The following is a 6,000-nucleotide window of genomic DNA, read 5'->3' as shown; positions in this document are numbered from 1 at the left end:
AGAGTCAATCACAGTGTTTAACAATTACTGTATGTACTCTATGAATAAGATACCTGAAGATTGATTCTCTTTATCGTTAATGTGTGGACTGTATCAGGTAAAGTAAAACCCCTATCATCAAAAGCCTAAAGTTATTAAAGGGAGTGGACATATTTTTCTCGAAGGTGTGACATCACAAATAAAAGAAAATTAACGTAGAGTGAAATCATCACTGTAGTTAGAGTCAAAATGCCTTGCCTGTGTTCCAAACTTTGGGCCAGTCAACCTACCGGGTGCACGGTTTCCTCATTAGTTTCTTCAGAGAGTAAATGAGACATTGCATAAGCTAGCACCTAGCATACAGCAGGCAAATACTGCTGGATTTCTTTCTTCCACTAAATGAGAAGAAAATAATGACTCCCACATTTACACGTTTTAGAATATTTTATTTTGCGTCAGCGAATAGAGAAAACAAAGGAGGGATGAGAGAACAGGAAAGGAAAGGGGCAAAAAGACAAAGTGTTAAGCGGATTGACCCAACGCTTTCATCGATATCCTCCTCAATTTCCTTGATCTTGGGTCTCGCTCTACACGCAGGCCTCCAACCACACCGGTCTGTCCGGATCTCCCTCCCCGTCAGTGCCGGCTGTCCCCACCACGCGCGGTCTCATCCGCCACCCCGCCCCTACAGCCCACTTTTCCCAGGCCCTTGGCCATCCCGCGCCCGGTAGGAATTCACCTGCACGTAAACAGCCAGGGCAACCGTCCTCCCTCCTTGGAGCCCGCCTCCCGCGGCCCCGGGCTCCCTCCCCCGCCCCCTGCGCCACCCCGGTGCCCCGCCCCGGGCGGGGAGAGTCGGGGCGAAGGGAGGGCCTGCCAGGTGAGGCGCGGTCACCCTGGGCCTCTCACTTCCGCCCAGGTGAGGCAGGGCCGACACCGAGCCCGCCGGACCCGGGCTCCCACCTGCTCCTCCAGCGCACCAGGTAAAGCGTGGGGTCCCGGCTGTGCAGTGCGCGCTCGCCCCTGGGGGTCCCCGCGCCTGGAGGCCGGCCGGGGGCAGCTCCCTCGGGGCTTCCCGGGCCTGCCTGCCCTGCCCCCGCGCTCTCCCCGCCCGCCCGCCTGGAGTGGGTGGGAGCCGGAGGTGGAGGGCGCCGCCGGGCGCTCAGAGGGGCCGCGGCGAGAATGGGGCGCCGGCGGCGTCCGTCCGCGCTGGCCCGGGAGGCGGGGCGGGGGCGCCGTCCTCCTGCGTCGGGCCCGGGTGACCCCACGGTGGTCCCCGCCCCGCCGCGCAGGGCTCGCCGAGGCCGCGGGCAGGGAGGGGCGCCGCCCCGCCTCTCCAGGCCTTTCGGGCCTCGAATCTCGGCCCACTGGTATTCGGGGGTGGTGGCACGGATCCTATTTTGCGCCCAGATCGGTGCCCCTGTTTCGCTCCCAGAGCTGGGCGGAGTCTTTCCCTCCATCGGTGGCCGTGGAAGGAGGGAACGGGGTGAGGGGACAAAGAGGAGGGGGTGCTCAGAGCCGGGCTGAGGGGGCGACTTGGGCCCGGCTGCGTTGCGGCGCCTGGTCATCCCGTAGCGGAGGTTCCCAAGCCAGCGGTCAGGCCCTGGGCTCTGCCAGCCTTGCTGCGTAGATGGGGAGGTTCTGTCGGAAAGTGCTTCCAGCCTTAGGGGAAATTCCTGGATTCCTGCTTTTAAATCAAGCTCAGGAAAGCATTTTCAGATCACTCCCACTCTCCAAAGCGCCCCAGCCGTCCCGCACACAGGCCGAATTAAGTGAACACCCCTTCACTTGGCACTTTGTCATATTTCCAAGTGGCTCTTGTCACTTTGAATTCCAGTTTGTTGTTTACTGGCTTGCCTCTGCCATTTAGAGGGTGCCCCTTTCAGGGCCTTATTTTTCGACTGCATTTAGGGTCTGGCTATTGGTAGGTGCGCGACAAGTGTTTCTTAAAGGAAGGCAGAAGCCTTTGGAAACCCAGAAGGACAATGTCGGTTCCACTGAGGATGATACTACCACATTCTGGGCTAAATTCCTATTGGCTGCAAATTAATTTGCACACATCTATTTGAAAGGAGTGGAGGCAGGGGCAGCGGTTAAAAACTTAAATCTGTTTGCAGCATTAGAAAATGTTAGGTGAGATTGAGCCTTTTAGCTAAAGTGAGCTTTGATGTTTTTAGGGCCCCTAATGGCCTTTAAGATGTTAACAACAACAACAACAACAAAACACTCCAAATGTGTTGAATTTATTTGGGAATGAGAAATGAGCGTTATAGCCCGAGGTGCACAGGCCTGGCAAGCCATATATGCATGGAAGAGGGGAGGGTAAAAGGAAACTTTTATTGGCAAAGTAAGTGCAGATTGCGTGAAAACAGTTTATTGGTTTTGCAGACTGAAAGCCAGAGTTGGCCATTGTTGAAGATGCCATTACTGGGCAGGTGTTATGGAGAGCATCTTATCAGGCCTGGCACCCTGCCTCATGCCTGTTATCTCAGCTACTTAGGAGGCTTAGGCAGGAGGATCGCTTGAGGCCAAGAGTTGGAGACCAGCCTGAGCAACATGGCTGTCTTTACAGAAAAAACTTTTTAAATAGTCAGGTGTGTCGGGAGGTTGAGGCAGGGGAATTGCTTGAGCCCAGGAGATGGAGGCTGTGGTGAGTGGTGTTTGCACCACTACACTCCAGCCTGGGTGACAGAGCAAGAACCCTGTCTCAAAAAAAAAAAAAAAAAAAAAAAAGGAAAAAAGATTATCTTATCTTATCTGAATTACTGCATTCCTAAAGAAAGAATTTCTTGGGTGGTTATTTTAGTTCCTTCTTGAGACGGATCTTTATCTCAGACATGCAAGCATGAGCTTTCTCCCTCAGGCTCTCTAGTTTGTTTGGGTTTGACAAAAAGTGATTTTGACCTGGTATCTGCAACTTTCACAAAGATAATAACAAAGTTAATAAATATGGAAATACTTATGGATAGAACTTATAAAATGAGTTCTGAAGAGATTTGCCCTTACTAGTCCAGATCCTATTAGGAGTAAGAGAAAAAACACAAACTTTTTCCTCTGCTCTCACACCACTACAATCAACACTGAGGACTTCTGTGACCAAATAAATGTGTGGGCCCATCAGTTCTGCATCAAGCAATAGCTGAGCATCTAACAGTTCGATTCTGAAACTATTTACCTGGGGATAGTGTCAGATCCCATAAGACTGCCCTCACTTCTGATGCCAATCACAAGTCCTAGATTGTTTTACCCCGGCTTCTGACTAACCACCTATAAATTGGGAATCCCATAACTCCCTCCTCTGGTTTGGTTAATTTGCTAGAGCAGCTCACGGAACTCAAGAAAACACTTATTTAGGTTTATTACTAGTTTATTATTAAGGATATTACAGAGGATACAAGAGGAAGAGATGCACAGGGTGAGGTATGAGAAGGGGCATGCCACCCTCCAGGAACCTCCATGTGTTCAGATATTGAGAAGCTCTCCCTACCCCATCTTCTTGGGCTTTTTATGGAGACTTCATTGGGTAGACATAATTGAAGCATGGGGTAGGGAAACCTAGCAATGCCTATCTGTTCAGATTTTTCTTGGCCTCTCTCTGTAGCATTCCTTCCTCCAGGGTATGGGCAGGACCCCTTCTTATGGGGGTCTTATGACCTACAATCAGACAAGGGAGGTCAGATAATTTTTTAAAATATTTATTTATTTATTTATTTTGAGACAGAGTCTTGCTCCGCTGCCCAGGCTGGAGTGCAGTGGGTGATCTCAGCTCACTGCAACCTCCGCTTCCCGGGTTCAAGTGATTGTCCTGCCTCAGACTCCTGAGTAGCTGGGATTACAGACATGTGCCACCATACCTGGCTAATTTTTTTATTTTTAGTAGAGACAGGGTTTTACCATATTGGCCAGGCTGGTCTCGAACTCCTGACCTCAAGTGATCCACCTGTCTTGGCCTCCCAAAGTGCTGGGATTACAGGCGTGAGTCACTGCACCTAGCCAAAATTATTTTACTTTATTTTATTTTAATTAATTTATTTATTTATTTGGAGACGGAGTCTTGCTCTGTTGCCCAGGCTGGAGTGCAATGGCACTGTCTTGGCTCACTACAACCTCTGCCTCCCAGGGTCAAGCGCTTCTCTTGCCTCAGCTTCCCAAGTAGCTGGGATTACAGGCGCCTGCCACCACACCTGTCTAATTTTTATATTTTTAGTAGAGATGGGGTTTCACCATGCTGGCCAGGCTGGTCTCAAACTCCTGACCTCAGGCGATCCACCCGCCTTGGACTCCCAAAGTGCTAGGATTACAGGCATGAACCACTGGGCCTGGCAATTATTTTTATTTTTAAAAATTTTTATTCATTTATTTTATTTATTTATTTTTGAGACAGAGCCTTACTCTGTTGCCCAGGCTGAAGTGCAGTGCCGCGATCTCCACCCACTGCAAACTTCACCTCCCTGGGTTCAAGCGATTGTCCTGGCTCAGCGTCACAACCTCAGGTGTGTGCCACCACCACTGGGTAATATATATATATATATTTTGTATTTTTAGTAGAGACAGGGTTTTGCCATGTTGGCCAGGCTGGTCTCAGACTCCTGACCTCAAGAGATCTGCCCGACTTGGCCTCCCAAAGTGCCAGGATTACGGATGTGAGCCATCACGCCTGGCCTCTTTTAAAAAATTTTTAGTAGAGACTGGGTCTCGTTATATTGCTCAGGCTGGTCTCGAACTCCTGGTCCAAGCCGTCCTCCCGATTTGGCCTGTGAAAGTGTTGGGCTTACAGGCGTGAGCCACCCTTCTGGCCCAGAGAATTTCTTTACAGCCACCTTCAAGATGGAAAAGCAGGGGAAGATTAGAGTCCTGCCTTGGGGAGAAAAAGGAGCGGATGAAAGGAGGGGCAGGAGAGTGTCAGAGATATTTCTGGGGACTGCTTCTGAGACTTAAAGCACCCCAACAGTATAACAAAAGACTGTAACAAGAGTTATGGGAGTTATAAACCAGGAATCATGGATGAAAACCAATATGCAATATCACAAGGTCACATAAAATGGGTTTCCCATCAGAAAAATAGTTGTGTTTGAAGCTGAATAGAAAATTAAGCTCTATTCTGCATTTAATGAAACCGTAATAAGTTTAAGCCATACATTAATATTTCTGTAACTATAAAGCTAACATATTCATTGTAGAAAAATTGGAGAAAATTTTCAAAAAAGAAACTAAAAGTACACAGACTGTCTACTATTGAGAGATAACCACTAATAACATTAGGATGTATTTTCTTTCAGATTGCATTTTTAAAGTTAAAGAGAAAAATCTGTATATATGTTCTCATAGTGAATTCACATTTAGAACCTTGTGATTCTGAGACAATGACTCAGCATTTTCTAGTTCTTACAATTGCATTTTTACTTAGCAGCATTTAATAATTATCCTTACACTGAGGAGCCAGCAGGCTGAATTTACTTGCTTTGTTAAAGTTTAACAAGAATATATTAGGTTGGGGAAGCCAAAGTGGGATTTAATTTGTTCACTTAAGACTTTGCTCCCCTTGGTGAGCCAACTTGGTAAGTTTTTTGAGAAACGGGACCAATCTACCTTGGTATTTGCATGACCATTGCTATGTTTTCTTCCTTAGGGTTTTGTGTAGATTTGGATGCCTTTTTTTAAAGCCCTTATTTTAGGTTCCGGTGCAAATGGGGAGAAATTTAGTGCCTGTCAATACCCTTCCTTTTAAGTCAGTGGGATAGATTGATGCTGAATATGTAGAGCTCACTTATTTTTTGTGTTCGTACAGCTGTCCAGCCAGTAAAGTTTGGAGACAAGGAATTGGGTCCACCTACCACATAACGCTTGACAAGTCATTTAATTCTGGTCCTCCAGAATCTGGTCCCATTTGCAAATGGTCTGCCTTACAGAGATTTGGCGAGGTTGAAAGAAAAGAATGTTCAAGAATGTGTCTTGTAATCTGTAAGCTATTATTCTCCTGCTTTTTGTTCCTCCCTTATGTTTAATTCCGGTAAAATTATG

General features: G+C 47.8%; 1 protein-coding gene across 14 annotated transcripts in view; it reads left to right on the top strand.

The window, feature by feature from the left end:
• Nucleotides 1-817: 817 nt before the first annotated feature.
• PATJ (PATJ crumbs cell polarity complex component) overlaps nucleotides 818-6,000 on the top strand; it is a 421,434-nt gene continuing 416,251 nt past the window's right edge. For 7 of the 14 annotated variants that reach the window (XM_016919657.4, XM_016919650.4, XM_009459103.5 and 4 more), the window contains exon 1: nucleotides 818-962. The gene's annotated coding sequence lies outside the window, so the exon portion shown is untranslated. The remainder of the gene's footprint in view (nucleotides 963-6,000) is intronic. The other 7 variants (XM_063817330.1, XM_063817311.1, XM_063817313.1 and 4 more) reach the window with 3 other exon arrangements.

The sequence above is a fragment of the Pan troglodytes genome, chromosome 1 (genome assembly GCF_028858775.2).
Source record: "Pan troglodytes isolate AG18354 chromosome 1, NHGRI_mPanTro3-v2.0_pri, whole genome shotgun sequence".
Classification (NCBI taxonomy): Eukaryota; Metazoa; Chordata; class Mammalia; order Primates; family Hominidae; genus Pan; species Pan troglodytes.
The sequence above is the reverse complement of the archived record's forward strand: the minus strand, read 5'-3'. Positions and strand labels throughout refer to the sequence as shown.